The sequence below is a fragment of the Dermochelys coriacea genome, chromosome 14 (assembly GCF_009764565.3).
Source record: "Dermochelys coriacea isolate rDerCor1 chromosome 14, rDerCor1.pri.v4, whole genome shotgun sequence".
NCBI lineage: Eukaryota > Metazoa > Chordata > Testudines > Dermochelyidae > Dermochelys > Dermochelys coriacea.
The window spans coordinates 13,191,137-13,207,296 of record NC_050081.1 but is presented as its reverse complement, the minus strand read 5'-3'; the positions used below and the strand labels follow the sequence as shown (position 1 = coordinate 13,207,296).

The following is a 16,160-nucleotide window of genomic DNA, read 5'->3' as shown; positions in this document are numbered from 1 at the left end:
TGCTGTAGTGAATTATAAACCCTTTTGGAAAGGTGGCAGTATTTAAACATAGGAGCAACTGCCATCCCCTCAACTCAAATGTTTAGCCTGCCACACTTTCTACAGAGAACTGCAGCGTGGATATGAGAACTAACTCTAAACTTCTAGGTATGGAGCAGGATTTTAGCTTCGTAGCTCCCATTAAAAAGTCATTTGGAGTTGTGATTAAAGACCCCTGAAGTTCTTTGAAAATTCCATAATCCTGGGTAGTAGGGGGTGGCTTTGGGGGTGGAAAAATGCTTTGTCCTTGGAGTGAGCAGCGGTGGCTGAAGTATTAAAAGATAGCTGCTCAGACTGTCCCACCAGTCACTCAAAAATCATGATTACGCAATGTGGTTACGCGTGGACAGGCCTAGACGGTTGTGAAGGAAGAAAAGCTGCTAGACCAGTGGTTCTCAACCTATTTACCATTGTGGGCTGCATATGCAACTCTCTATGTGTTATGTGAGCCACATCCACACAATATATATATTACCTGTATGTCTGAGGATGTCACATAGGCTGCAGCTGCGTGCTGATTGGGCCGCAAGCAGGCTGCGGATTAAGAATCACTGTGCTAGACAGACACAGACTGAAGAGTTATAGTCAGTAATTTGGGTGTTCCAAAGTCATGAAATTTGCTAACAAACTCTCCCCCTAGTTGCAGAATCATGCTCCAGAACCAGACTTCAAAAAAAAAAAAAAAAAAAAATTCTAGCCCCTACAATTGCAGGGAGCTTCAAACATGAGCTGAGCGCAAACTGTACAGTGTCATCTGCAGAGACCCTGAAACAAGCGTTCTGAGAGGTATGACCTGCCCCATTTATTTCAAATCACAGCCTTGCAGACTTGACAATTCCATGGAGCCAGCAGCAGGGCGTGGGAGCAAAAGCTACAGTCCAGTATGCAACCAAGGCGTAGAGGAGACAAATGCAAGCTGGTAAGCTAAGTAGCTTGGAGAACAGAGCAGCAGCTGAGATACGGGGAGATAAACTGCTGAAGTCACCCACAAACTACCCTGGAATATATGGGGTACATCTACACTGTAGCTGGGAAAATGCTCCCCAGCTCTGCTCAAGCTGGCATGCTAAAAACAGAAGTGTAGCTGGGTGTAGCATGAGCTGACACCTCTACCTACACTGCTATATTTAGCACATTAGCTCGAGCAGAGCTAGCACATCTGTCTACTGTTTCCACCTACAGTGTAGATGTACCCAAGGTTGAAGAAGGTAGTTCTCAGGTGGCCTGACTGGTCAATATCATGGGAGCAGAGGCCTAGGGAGTGGAGCTATGGCACATCCTCCTTTATCGTGGCAGAAAAATCAATCAGCAGGTTTTAGGTCAATGACTATTCAGCTAGGTGCATGTGTGATGGGGAGAGGAACAGGAACAAGAGGCATTTTATGGCAATAGAATAAATTAAGATTGCTGTGGAATTCAGGAGCTACTGCCACAGAATTTGGCCCCATTGGGATGTAGAGTATGTAGGGTCCATATTACAAATGGTTATGACGACTGTGCCTCCAGCTAGTCATGTATCTGTGGTAGTTACATGGGTGGTCTCTGACTGTCTGCAAAATATCAGTGTTAATAAGGAGACACAGTGAGGTCAATTTAGGCCCCATTTTAGGTTTTTTAAATACATGATTTAACATATCATTAAATGTTTAAATTAAATGTTTCCACTTCACTTCCAGTGGAAGCCAACTTATTAAACCAAACAGCATAGCTTAAACTCGGACATTGCAGCATTGTGCCAGATCATGAGAAATGAAACATAAAAACAAGTGAAATTGACTAATACATTTCCTTTGTTAAAGCAGAGAGAAGTACAAGAACTTGAGGCATGGATGAGGGGCTATGTTTGAAATCCTTTCAGTTTTAATAGTAGGTGATGGTTTTAAAAAAAAAAAAAAGAGAAAGAAAGAAAAAGATTTTTAAAAACAAAAGAGATGCTATTTAACCTGCCGTGTCCCCAAGGAACATTTGCTTATGACATAGGAACTTATATGGCAAAGTTCAGGCTGAGTTTTATAGAAACACTGAGTTCCTTCAGTAGCATAAAGGCCAGTGACCATCCAGGTCAATGGGAACTGAGAGTGCTGAGCAACTTTGAAAAAATCAGGCTGCAAGAGCAATTTTGAGATTTGTGTGCCCCACTCTATAAAAGTAAATCTAGTTTAAATACGAGGATAGTGTTGCTCTCAATGGCACTTCCATTCACTTAGAAAAAGGATTCAATCTTCAACTGCAGAAATGGTAGAACAAATTTAGAACTCTCCATTACCGACTATAGAGTGAGTGTGACCATATCCCACAAGGGAGAAGAAATAGAACAAGAATTCAGCAGCTCCTTTTGTTTCGAGGTATATCTTTCTGGGCAAAGATGACACCAGTACTTTTTGATCTGCACTGATTGCCTATCCAATACCAGACAGGAGTGCCAACCCAAAAAGTGGGAGTCAAACCCCAAAAGTCACGATTGAATCTTTAATATCCTATTTTGGTCTGCCTTTTTTTTTTTTTAAATCTCTTCTTGCCAACTCCCTATATGTGTCACAGTGAGCAGCTTTGAGACTAAGCTTGGGTAACATTTTCAAAAGTGCCCAAGTCTTATTTTCAGAAGTGATTTAAGGACTTTAGAAAATGTTACCCTTAGGTTCTTAAGTGCCTGTGGGTAAGTCCACACTGCATTTTAAAACCAGCAGCAGAGAGTCTCAGAGCCTGGATCTACAGACTCCATTTCGTGCTAAGGCCCTAAAAACAGCTGTATAAAATGATGAAGCTCAGGCTCCAAAGCCGGGGAGGCAGGTTGGATTTGGCACTGTTCAGCTGAGTAAAATGTTTACAACTCTCAAAGAGAGAGGACCTGATTCTCCTTCCACTTACACTAGTGGGAATCAGGAATTCCACTAAAAATCAATGTGTTACCTAGATGTAAAACTGAGATCAGTCTTTAAAAAAAAGAAAGTTAACCCATACAGCCTCTTACCAGAAAAGCCTCTTTACTGCTTCTCTGCAGCATCCCTGTCTGCATCACAGAGGGACAGTCTTGAACTTGCTCAGTGGAGTCCACTAATGATGCAGGAGTTGGCCATTGTCACTGGGTGGAAGGGGGAAGACAAATTGGAGGGGGCATGTTAGACCAAATTCTAAGTTTGCAAGGAGCCATGACTATGAGTGTTCTTGAATCTCAATTGGCCAAAGTAATGGGAGTAAAAATTACACAGTCTGAGTCTAGTGTAGATCTAGGAGATCCAAGTTATTCACAATAGAATATAAATCATATGCTGCGTGGCAATCTACATAACGTAAAGCGGCAACCCACAATTGTGTCTTAAATTTTAAGCTTGTGATAACCTTACTCAATGAAATTGTGTCCGCTTTCTTCATACAGACTTGCAGAAAATTCATAGAGTTTTAGACTAGAAGGGACTATTAGATCATCAAGTCTGACTTCCTGTTTAACACAGGCCATTACATTTCACCCAGTTATTCTTGTATTGAGCAGCCCAATAACATGTTTGGCTAAATCATAACTTGTTTGGCTAAAGCATAGCTTCCAGAAAGGCACCCAGTCATGACTTGAAGACATCAAAAAATGGAAAATCCACCACCTCCTTTGGTAGTTTGTTCCAATAGTTAAAACAAACACCAACCACCACAACCCCACCTCCTTACTCCTGCTCACTATTCCCGTTTTTACATCCAAGGATCACATAGCCCATTTTGCCACAAAAATCTTACTGTGAGCTCATCATGCTCAATTGCTTGTCCACTTTGACTCTTAAATCCTTTTCAGAGTCACTGCTTTCCAGGAAAGAGTACCACATTCTGTAGGAATGCCCTGTGTTCCTTATTCCTAGATATGTGACTTTACACTTGACTGTATTTAAAAAAAAAAAACAAAAACAAAAACAAAACCACCACCACATTTTGTTTGAATGGGCCCAGCTTACAAAATGATACAGATCACTCTATATGACTGCCCTGTCATTATTTACCACTCTGTCAGTCTGTGTGTCATCCACAGATTTTTATCAGCAGTGTTTTTTCAGATAATTAAAGAAAACATTGAATAGCATTCAGCCTAGTACAAATACTGCGGAACACCTCTAGAAATACCCTCTTACAATGATAATTCCCCATTGACCCTACTTTGAGATGTGTTAGCCATTTCTTGATCGAAGCACATGTGTTTTGTATAGTGGTAATTTTTAATAAAGGGGAAAGCTAAACAGAACACATCCAGTAAGAAAGCAAGCATTTGATTTCGGGGAAAGCATTTAGAACCAGAAGGTAAATGACAAGTACTCACTCCTGCTTATTTAAGTGGTGTCCAATAAAGGTTGACCTGGGACAGAGATGTTAGAGCTCCCTCTAAAGGGCATCTCATGGAAATGTTATTTAAACTAAGCAGTGGACACAGCTATTGATCAACTTCAGGTTTCAGAGTAGCAGCCGTGTTATTCTGTATTCGCAAAAAGAAAAGGAGTACTTGTGGCACCTTTTGTTTGATCAACTTCAGTGTATCAGGCTTTAACTTATAGAAATTATTTTTGTTTCTTCACTCTCAGTGATTGTTTTAAAAAGACTATACTCCTGAGCCAAGAGTTTAGGTGTAAATACCTGGAGTATGTTCTCTAATGACAGCTCATGCTCATTTAAATTAATTAGCTGACTATTGGGGAAATCTATTAAACTGTGGAATAGTATCCCTAGGGAAGTGACAAAAGACCCGTGAATGGGGACTTGCAACATTAGAGTGAACAAAATAGTAACTGTGCTTTAAGAAAGCAGCACTCTGCATTGGTAGTGAAGATGGAAGAGCACTAGTAGATTTTCTAGTCCGTATCAAGTTTCTGTTGGGACCTATATAATGCAACTTATTTCTTCTACTTTCCTTGTGCAGCGGAATAGTCCAGGGGTTCTCAACCTTCTTCTTTCTGTGGCTTCCCCAACATGCTATAAAAACTCCCCGGCCCACCTGTGTCACAACTGATTTTCTGCATATAAAATCCAGGGCCGGTATTAGGGGGTAGCAAGCTGGGCAATTGCCCAGGGCACCATGCCACAGGAGCCCCCTCAAAGCTATATTGATCAGGCTTCAGCTTCAGCCCCAGATTGCGGGGCTTAGGGCCCCAGGCTTCAACCTCATACAGTGGGGCTTTGGCTTTCTGCCCTGGGCCCTAGCGAGTCTAATACTGGCCTGGCTTGGCAACCACCCGAGACCTGCTCACAGCTCCCCAGACAGTGATGAGCTGCCAAAATCTTAACAACCGGTTCCCTATAAAAAGTTCTGATTTAAGGGATGTGCCCCAGTATGTATTTTTTGTACCAACAGGGTTACCATATGTCTGTATTTTCCCAGGAGGAATCACCCTCCCAGACAGCGATTTAAGAACCAAAAAGCCTTACCTGTCCGGGAAAATACAGATGTATGTTAACTCTGCCTAAAGTTCTTTTTTTAAAAAGATGGGCCTAAACTAAAGATGAGCTCCGTTTCACATGTGTGGGTCCCTGCCACTCCCTGGGGGTATGCTAGGGTGACCAGATGTCCCGATTTTATAGGGACAATCCCGATTTTGGGGTCTTTTTCTTATATAGGCTCCTATTACCCCCCAACCCCTATCCAGATTTTTCACACTTGCTGTCTGGTCACCCTAGGGTGTGCACCTGTGTGGGTCTCAGCAGCTCCCTGCCCCCCTCATTGAAGCAGGTGTGCAGGGTTACTGCCCTGGGAACTGCAGGGCACCAGTGGACGTGGGGCCAGCTGCAGACAGGGACATGGGGTAGGGCTAGCTGGAGGCAGGGGGTGCAGGGCTAGCTGCAGGCAAGGCAGGGGGTGCGGGGCTGGCTGGAGGCAAGGATCAGGGGGTGTGGGGCTGGCTGGAGGCAAGGGTCAGGGGGTGCGTGCGGCAGGGCAGGGAGTGCGGCAGGGGGTGCACGGCGGGCTGGAGACAGGGCAGGGGGTGTGTGCAGCAGGGGCTGGCTGCGGGCAGGGCAGGGGGCGCTCGCGGCAGGGGCTGGCTGCGGGCAGGGCAGGGGGCGCTCGCGGGGAGAGCAGCGGAACGCAGCCCCGGCCCAGCAGAGCAGCCGGGGACCCACCAGGCAGCAGTGGGAGCCCCAGGGCCAGGGGAGCAGCAGCAACAGGGCTCGTGCCCAGGGCCAGGCAGCAGCCCACATGGCTCCCGCAGCGCAGCACCCCCGGCGGTCCCCCGGAGGAGGAATTACATCACTTCCCAGCCGGAGCCCATCAAAGTCTCAGTGCCCCCTACAGGGAAGCAGGTAAACAACCGGTTCTAAAAGTGGTTCAAAATTTAACAACCAGTTCACGCAAACCGGTGAGAACCGGCTCCAGCTCACCACTGCCCCCAGGGGAACCTGTACCCCTGGTTTAGAACCACTGGAATAGTCTATCCAATAGGTCATGAATGCTATGCTGGGTTTTATATTTTATTCCTTGGCACACAAGAACAAAAAGACAAAGTTGTCAAAAGAAGTTTTAAAAGCTTAAATTTTGTTTTAGCAAATGTTAGTAGTCCATTTTGACAGGGAGTTTTCCAATACATATTTTGTGAATTAAGGTAGATTGGGAGACCAAGGCAGGAACTATCTGTTTACTTGGTGTTGTACAAGACCTAGGACAATCCGCTGAGCTAGAGTTCAGTACCTCTAGAAAACATCTCACTCTTTAGGTCATACCTTTAGGCGCCTACCTTTGAACAGTTTTGGCCTAATCATATCTCTGAGAGCAGGTTTGGCTGACCAGGAACAAAATAGGTATTCTAATATTTATGTACTGACTTTTGCCAAGTTACTGTCCAGATGTACTCTCAATTCCAGAAAATAAAAGGTCACCTCTGTATTTCAGCTGCTAATTTGAGAACTTTAGAGTTTTGCTTTTTATTGAAAGACGGTTGGTCTCAGCACCTTTTGTCCATAATACAGTGCTACCAGATGATGGCAGCTCTCTAGAAGCAATAGTAAACTAGGCTAAAAATTAATTTAGGCCAAGATTTTCAAGAGTGACTCGTGATTTTGGGTGCCAGCTTGACACCTTAGAGGACCTGTTTTTCCCCAAATGGGCAAGATCTTAGCACCTTCTAAGAGTCAGATCTCCTTTAAGATGTTTTAATTTGGATACCCCAAAATCATTCATTAATTTTGAAAGGCTTAGTTTTTAGCACATTCAGTCAGCTATGTTAATGCATATTTACCTCTTATAGAGAGTGATTAGGCTGGACTAACCTGCCCTATTTATGGCTATTCCCCTGATAAGTGAAAGTAACACACCTCCTATCTCAGCAAATGCTCTTCATTAGCATTTTGGAGAAGAATAACTCCTCCATATGACCTGTTAAGAAGCTTGACATGGCTCAAGTTGGACATGTGGTTGAGATTATGGAAGGTAGCATTGGTTATTCCAATGGCTTGCCTGTCACTGAACCACAGCACTTCACAATGAATAAGTGTATGTCTCAGTATTTCTCCCTCTATAAGTCCCTTTGGGAAGGAACACCGCTTCACCACATTTCACAACAGGTATACATGATTATATCTGCTCTAGGAATCAATCTGGGGAAGTCCTATCACCTGTAGGTGATCAGACTAGATGATCACAAGGTCCCTTCCCCCCTGTCCCCCCCAAAAAAAAGTTTTTAGGTTTAAAATTGCCATTGCTGTACTCATCCTCCTGTCTAGATGAGAGAGAAATCCCCACTTCCAAGATTGACGCCAATGCTACTCTGAATCAGCCAACAAATTGTATTCTTAGATCAAACCTTACCTCCCCTTTTCTCTCATGTGTCCCTGTGCTGAAGCTTGGAGAATTATGCCTGATCCTGCAAACACTTAAAGCACACACTTAACTTTAACCACAAAGAGTCCCACTGAAGTCAAGTGCTTAAACTTTAAGTGTGTGCTCAAGTCTTTTCAGGATTGAGGCTCAAAAGTCCAGAGATGTCTACTGACCTTGGGTCACTTTCGTGGGAGCACATCTGCTGCCCTTCAGCACAAGGTTGAAAAGCTTCTATCTAGAAGTTATGCATGTGTTGGAACCCCCTGTGGGATACTTTGAGAACTGCAATGTAGGTGGTCTCAACTGGAAGCAACTATCCCGGGTTTCTAGTCAGATCTCCCACTCCCCCTCACCCAAAACCAACAGATTTCCCTGTTCAAATTTTGACTAATTTTCATTTGACTCCCTAGCATCTGTAACAGCAAAAGCCATTGTTTATAACATATACCTCTTCTTTGTTTACCTTCTTTGCTTCCAATCCTTTGCTATTGATATCTCTCAGTTTACAGGAAGTGCCTGCTTATGGGGAAAACCCATTATACATATTTATATGTTAGTAGACTGAGTGGACAACTGAGTTTTTTTTAGAATGGAATTTGTATCTATAAACAAGAGTACAGACTTTGAGGCTTATTCCAGTCACATAGTATCTTTTTTTAACAGAAGCTATAAAATCCAGGAAATAAGTGTGGATTTATGGCCCATAAAAGGCTTAGTTTGAGCTATGACCTACTAGGTTATGTAACTTTATTTATTATTGGCCTTGGATGAAGTTCCTTTTCAAGTAACCCCTCTAAGCCTATATTATAGCATTCTTTTTATATAGGCTATGTTAAAAATGCAACAGTGTTAATCATTTAGTTATTTCAAAGACCTTGTTGTGGGAGGGAACATAGACTTGCTTTCCAAGGGGCAGTTACAGCCAGAGAGATTCAACGCTTTGAGCTTCAGGGGGAAAAAAATTGGATATGCTGGGGGGAAAATAAATCCTTATCCACTCAGTTTATTGTAAATATAGACTTGTTAAAGTTAGAGATGGGATGAACTATTTATCTCAATATTCCTGCAAGCCTTCAATGTGAACTTGAAACAGATTTTCCTGAAGGGTTCAATAGGGGGATGGTTGGGTTCAAACCTCCACTGGTGCCCCTTCTCTGGCTCTTTAAGAGCTCACATACACTTTGAGACTCTGCGTAAGAGCGCTTCATGGAATTAGCTTCCTTGATCAGATCCTTCCTAAGTAATTGGGAGAACTGATGGACACTACACATGCACATCTTGGTTTATATAGGGCAGATCAATCCAGCATTGCTCAATTGCCTACTCATCTATTCTCTGTTGGTAGCACATCACCTCACCCCCTGGGACAATCTGTTATGGTGTGATTCTCTTTCACTCACAAGTGTTTCTAGTTGCATGTGAATGCTCTGAAAGTGTAATTGTCCCATCCATTTCAGGGCAGTCCCACAGAATCTGGGACTGGAGGCAACCCTGTCCTAACCACATACAGGAGAGGGGTAGACTGGTCCTCAATTCATTACTGCTTTGGATAGGATTTTTCAAAGAAGCTTAGGGGAGCTAGGGAGATTTGAACACCAAACTTTAGATTAGATCAGATCAAGATAAATTTGATACACAAGGCAGAGTGCCATCATGATGGATATATGATCAGTAGGTAACAGATCTGCACCTTTGCGTCCTGTTGGCCAGATATAGCACAAAGGCCCGAAGTAGAGAACTTGAGAAAGTTAGTGGTGCAGAAAGCTTAAAGTGATCCTCTTGAAGGAAGGAGGACAACTAATTCCTTTAGCAGAAAGAAAGACAGCAATTTCCACAACCTCCCTCTGGGGTGATGCATTTTGAATGTAAGTGCCCATCAACAGACTGTCCTAGACTTTGCAGTTTTGCCTTAGACCATGAAACACGGAGACCAATCTTAGCCGACTCCTCCTCCATATGCTGGAGTGCCTCATGAAACCTGTCGGGGCTCTGTACTAAAAGAGCAACACCATCAGCATAGTCAAGATCTGTGAGCGAGAGATCACTGATCTCAATGCCTACAGACCTGACGGAATGCTGCAGAGTGGGTCAGAGCAATGATCCCTTTAGCCCAGTATCCTGTCTTCCAACAGAAGCTAGTGCTAGCTGCTTCAGAGGGAATGAACAGAACAGGGCAATGATCCAGCCCCTGTTGTCCTCTCCCAGCTCTGGCAGTCAGAGGTTTAATAATACCTGGAGCAGGGGGTTGCATCCCTGACCATCTTGGCTAACAGCTATTGATGAACCTATCCTTCATGAACTTCAGATTCTTTTTTTTGAACCCAGTTATACTTTTGCGTTCACAACATCCCCTGGCAATGAGTTCCACAGAGTGACTTATGTTGATTTTAAACCTGCTCCTATTAATTTCATCAGGTGACCACTGGTTCTTGTGTTATGTGAAGGGATAAACAACATTTCCTTATTCACTGTTTCCACACCATTCATGATTTTATAGACTATCCTCTTCCCCCTTTGTTGTCTCTTTTCTAAGCAAAGAATTCCAGTCTTTTTGATCTCTCCTTTGCAGCTCTTAAGTAACATTCTGAAATCCTGGGCTACATGGCGCTAAGGTGATAGCCATACTTACCAAAGAATGGAACACAAGGTGTAAAGTCAACACTATATATATTTAAAAAACAAAACAAAACAAAAAAAACTTTCAGCTTTGAGCCTCAGTGTCACTCCCTTCCCCTATCTATGGGCAATACTTGCCTACCTTTGTAAAGTGCTTTGAAGTCCTCTAGAAGACTCTATACAACTGCAAAGCATTAGTTAGAGGTATATGACTATTGCAAAGAACAAAACACCCCCCCCAAAAACCCCACACCAACCCATGAATATGGAAATAGCAAATATTGTGGGTGAAATACATACCTGTGTAGGACTGGCGCCTGCTTAGTACCACTTGGTCCCATAGCAGGACTTGAGCTGGTTTTTGGCATGCAATGAAGATTGCAGAATTTTGGCAGAAAGTAGATATTGAATGGGTACCTGTAAGCATTTGCACTGAAGCCCGGATTCTAATACATACACTCATCCAGCTGGGGAACAGAAATAAGACATGTGAGCTCTGTACCCTGGACAAAATAGCTCAGACTTTGAATAATCAGAAACTGCTTCTTGAATGAGCAGCTGACCAAGATCTAGTTACACAAAATTACGTGGCAAATAACTTCAAGCCAATGAATTTGAGAAAGTTGCTATCTTCTCATATGATCCATGGCTGGGAAAAAAAGTTAAAATTCATTGGATAGATAATTTATTAACCAACTTTATTTATTTGGATTTAAAAGTATGGTAAAGAGATGCCTCTCTCATGTGCATGTGGCACCCCGAGGGTTATTTTAAAAACACAATCACTATAAAGAGAAAGGAACTTGCAGCAACCACAAAGTCTCACAATAAAAATAAATAACTCTCCTCCCTCAGCACTGGGGCATCTCCCGTAGAAAGGCAAACCCATAGAAAGGCAGGGCAGTGCCCTGAAGGTAAATAAACTTAGCATTCATAGAGGCAGAAATTATGGAACAGCTGAAAAGCTTAGGCTGAAGAACAGCACCTTTTAAAAAAAAAAACCCAAAATGGTTGATTTATGCACAGTGTGTGTAGTAATTATTTTGATTAGCTTTTTATCTCTGAATTTTCCTTTTTGAGCTCAGCCTGACTGTAGATCTATAATTTATGACACCTACATACCAGCCTAAAGCAACATTCTGTGCAAGCAGTAAAAAGTTCGTTCCTGCTTCTCATCTGAAAGCCCAGCCACTTTGGCACAGAGACCAAGCAAGTCTGTTTTAATCATGAGTAGCTGCTTGGAAGTGAAATACTGTTACATCAGCAATATAAGCTAAGCAATACCATAGGACTTCTTCTCAGGGCTGGAGATATTCTTTTATGAGCTATTCAGATTTAATTCCCTTTTTCCTTTATCTCATTTGAGATCACACCTTGCAGTGCTTAAAAAAAGTCACAAAACTAGAACACTTTCTACATGGAAGTGTCACTGTGAGGCTGAAATATTACTCCCAGCTCAAGCTGAGGCTTATTAAAATCTCTTTCTTCCCCATAAATTTCTTCCTTGCTGCCCGTTTCAACATTTTAAAATCCTTTGTGTCATTTTTGAGCTGGATAACTAGCAAGGACATGCCCTGATCTCCTCTTTAAAGGAAATACTACAAAGACAGCCATGACAAGTTGCTTCTGGATTCTTTTATTGGCTAGAGCTGCGTGAACTCAGTATTTGCTGCTTATGGGTTTAGGCCCTTCACGCTAAGACTTTAGGGTTGGAGACTTTGGAAGTTTGCAAAAGTGTAGCTACACCCATGTGTTTGTATTGGTGCAAATGCGTAATGTAAACCTATTGCAGCAGAGTGTTTCAGCCCTGTAAATTACCAGCTAACTTATTTAGTGCAAGTAGTGCAAGGTAATGCAAAGACACCCAGTGTGGACAGGGCCTTTCTAGGGGTGAGAGAGTCGGGTGAGAACACGTGCCAGGTAGGTAGGGTGAAGGCACATTGTCACCCTCCTGCAATGTTGTAGCAATATGTGCACTTACACAGCTATGTTTGATCAGTCCCAATCTGGAATTGGGACCCCACTGTGCTAGGCACTATACACAGATAATGAAAGGACAGTCCTTGGCCCAGGAGATCACAATCTAGATAACATTTACTTCTGCTTAAAACTGGGGAAAACTCTACTGGTTCAAATCATGGCTTTCCTTGCCTATAGTTGAGGGCTGTTCTTGTGTAGGTACATTGAAGTCTGGTCATTGGTTACTGAACAAATTCCTAAAAGAAATGAGGCCTTTGTCTGGGACCTGAGCAGTGTTGAAAAGCTGCTAGGAAAGTGGTGTCTGTGGCCTGGTTACAACTCCCTACCACCACCAATGGAAGTAGTCTTGTTAATGAAAGTGAAGCACTCTGCTAGGAAAATTCTAGTGAGCACTTTGTGGGCTCTTCACTACATAAAAGTCATTTGTCTGAGCAACAAAATGGGTGAGCGTATTACAAAGCAACAGGGCTGACTGGCTGTGCCTCCCTTCCATATCTGCATAACAGCAGGTGTCTAGCTTCCTCCTGAAAAAAGTTACAGTTTCTTTGAAAAAAGAAAAGGAGTACTTGTGGCACCTTAGAGACTAACAAATTTATTAGAGCATAAGCTTTCATGAGCTACAGCTCACTTCATCGGATGCAGCTCACGAAAGCTTATGCTCTAATAAATTTGTTAGTTTCTAAGGTGCCACAAGTACTCCTTTTCTTTTTGCGAATACAGACTAACACGGCTGCTACTCTGAAACCTGTCAGTTTCTTTGAAGGAATTCAATATGGGACTTCCATTACCAGGCATTTGAACCAAAACTCATATGGATAGCAGATGAAATGGCAGGCTCTCTATTCCCAGCCAGCACACTGCAGAGGTTAAACCATTACTTTAGCCAAAGTCAATGTATGTTTCTGGCTTTGTTACAGATCAAAGTTGCCATGGTGAACTGACCTTTTAAGCACCTTGAAAAGTTCAGCGATTTGGCTGAGAAGCAGCTAGCCTTCAATGCTGCTTGCAAAAGCCAATCATCTGACTTGTTATTCTAGCAGAGAGCAGGGCACTTTGACAGAGTGCCTCACCCTGGAGGTAGCAAAACTATTTCCCTGCCCCCATTCCCAATTACAGAGTTTTTACCCTCTGCCCTAGTGTTTTATAGCAAAGTTATTGCCAGTGGTCAGTGCAGGATGCAAAGCTCATTGTTCTAATATCAACCACAGAGGCTACTAACTCCATCTGATTCGAGCGTAATATAGAAACAGAAGAAGTGGAGTTGCAGCAATTTTATTTTTTTTATGGGGTTATGATTAACAGAACTTCAATCCGAATGCCAATCGTCCGTAATCCCCTTCATCCCCTACTGAGCTGTGTCTGTGTTAGGAAACAAAGAACAAAACCCCTTATGTTGTCTTTGAGGCATAACACATGGAGGCAACATGTCTAAAATTAGCTGCTTACTGCTCACCACTTAGACACCCACTCGTGTAATATTGCTGACCGCACAGCAGACACTTGGCTTTTTTCCTTAAAATCAGGAGTGTGGGGCCCACACAACATTAAGCTTTGGGGATCAGTCCAGTGGTGGCCAGATATGGGGTTTGGGTGAGACCCATCTGTGTTATTTATATGAACAAAGGTTTATTTTTTTTCCTCTTGATCAAAATCCTTTAGCAGAGTTACACTGTATACTCAAAAAGAAAAGGAGTACTTGTGGCACCTTAGAGACTAACAAATTTATTAGAGCATAAGCTTTTGTGAGCTACAGCTCACTTCATCGGATGCATCCGATGAAGTGAGCTGTAGCTCACGAAAGCTTATGCTCTAATAAATTTGTTAGTCTCTAAGGTGCCACAAGTACTCCTTTTCTTTTTGAGTATACAGACTAACACGGCTGCTACTCTGAAACTGTATACTCAGGAGCGGTGGCTTGTAGACCAGGCATCAGATGTATTTAGAAGATATTGAGGGAATCCCGTATGGGGGAGCAACAATTGCCCCCCTCTTTTCCAGATGGCTCCTATCACCTTCCTCCTGAAGGTAAACTCTGTTACTACCATTCCCAGTCCTAGCACGTAACATGCAGAGGGGCATCCAGGGCAAAATGACACCATGTGACTGCTCTGTTTGCACAGCCTAGGACTAAATCTTCTTTCTGGCAGCAGCAAAACTGTGCAAAAGAGAAGTCCTAGGTAATTGTAATTCCCATACTTGGAGCAGTTGGGCTGCAGCCCCACTGACTTGCTCTGAGAGACGCACTATTTTGCCCAGAAATCTAATAACCAAGATGTAAAAGGGATGGATGAGATGGGTCAGGGGACTAGTATTGGGTTATAGTCTGTCTCCAGATGAAATCCTGCCCAAGTCAATACATGATCCATAGCTGCTACTGTCTGATGTCTGGTGGCCTATGTGAAGTGATTTTGGGAGGTCTCAACCTAGTTCCACTGCTACATTTGACAGTAACTGCCAGCTCTGTTGGCAAACTCAGAGGCCAAGAATGTGACATGGCATGTAGGAGCTTGGTCTCCAGGGCCATCAGTTCGGAGTTCTGTCCCCCTCCCCCCCCTTACTTGAAGGGACAGACCTTTGGTTGCATTGGTGGGCTCTGCCCACCAATCCTAGTTATCAGCTAGGCTGGCACCTCCCTAGGGTGACCAGATGTCCTGATTTTATAGGGACAGTCTTGATTTTTGGGTCTTTTTCTTATATAGGCTCTTATTACCCCCCACCCCCCTGTCCCATTTTTCACATTTGCTGTCTGGTCACCCGACCTCTGCCCAGTATTAATGCACTTTGATACTCACCACTTACTGATGGAGCTGGTAGAATCGGATGTTTTAGAAGTTTGCTTGGAAAATTACCCAATAAATGTGCATTTGGTTCTTGTAAAGTGGTGCTGGACTCTTCATTTTTGGCCTGTGCCATTCTTGCCATCAGAAACAGAGCTGAAATCACCAGCAAATAGCCCGCTGCTTGCCACTTTGCAAATCAGCAAATAGTTTGGAGAGATGACACGTGCAAAGTTCACAGAAATAGGGACCAGTAGGACAGAATAAATGGGAGGAGTTGGAATTCTTTGGGCCTGGTTCTCCTTGCACAAGTTTTACATTGGGGTAACCCCACTGACTGCTACTGGGCTACTCCCAATTTATATCTAAATGACAGGATGGTCTAGCCCTGGAGCTTTACCGCAAAACCATATTGTAGCGTAGACTATTTTCAGTGTCTCCACCTAGATCAGAAGTTTAATTTTAAATTCTTAGCTTCACCATTCATTATTATGTTTCCACCAACATGCATAGCATAGTCATACTATGGTTGTGTTTCTTATTGCTTCAATTATTTGCATAGTGGCAGAACTGGGCAAGGTGTTCAAACTGCAAGCGACAGGTCACAGTCCCAAGGAACTTTAATTTAAACTAAGCTTTTACAACCTAAATCCTGTAAGTCTCCTGATTGAATGGAATCCTTAATGAAGAGTTAGTGGTGTTCCCTTTTCATGAGCCCAGAGCAGAAGTTCACCCAACCACCGTTCACAGTACCCATCTGCACTTTCACAGCCAGAGATTTATGCTGATCTTGTGTGCCATACAATTGCGTAATAGTTCACCAGCTTTACAGCACTGATGGCACCTACACCATCCTGACAGAAATAGTAAGAGTAGAAGTACAGCCACTGACATAAGAATTTAAAACAAAACAACAACCATCCCATGAACTCTGGATTTGTGCTACAGTTGAAATGAAACCTCTTTAA

The 16,160-nt window shown here is 43.1% G+C and overlaps 2 long non-coding RNA genes across 2 annotated transcripts in view; one reads left to right on the top strand and one right to left on the bottom strand.

The window, feature by feature from the left end:
• LOC119843112 overlaps window positions 1-16,160 on the bottom strand; it is a 62,319-nt gene that overhangs the window by 41,888 nt on the left and 4,271 nt on the right. The gene's annotated exons all lie outside the window — the stretch shown is intronic.
• On the top strand, window positions 377-1,919 carry LOC122456740. Its single transcript, XR_006275774.1, has 2 exons — window positions 377-958; window positions 1,842-1,919. It is a non-coding gene; the product is annotated as an uncharacterized LOC122456740 (long non-coding RNA).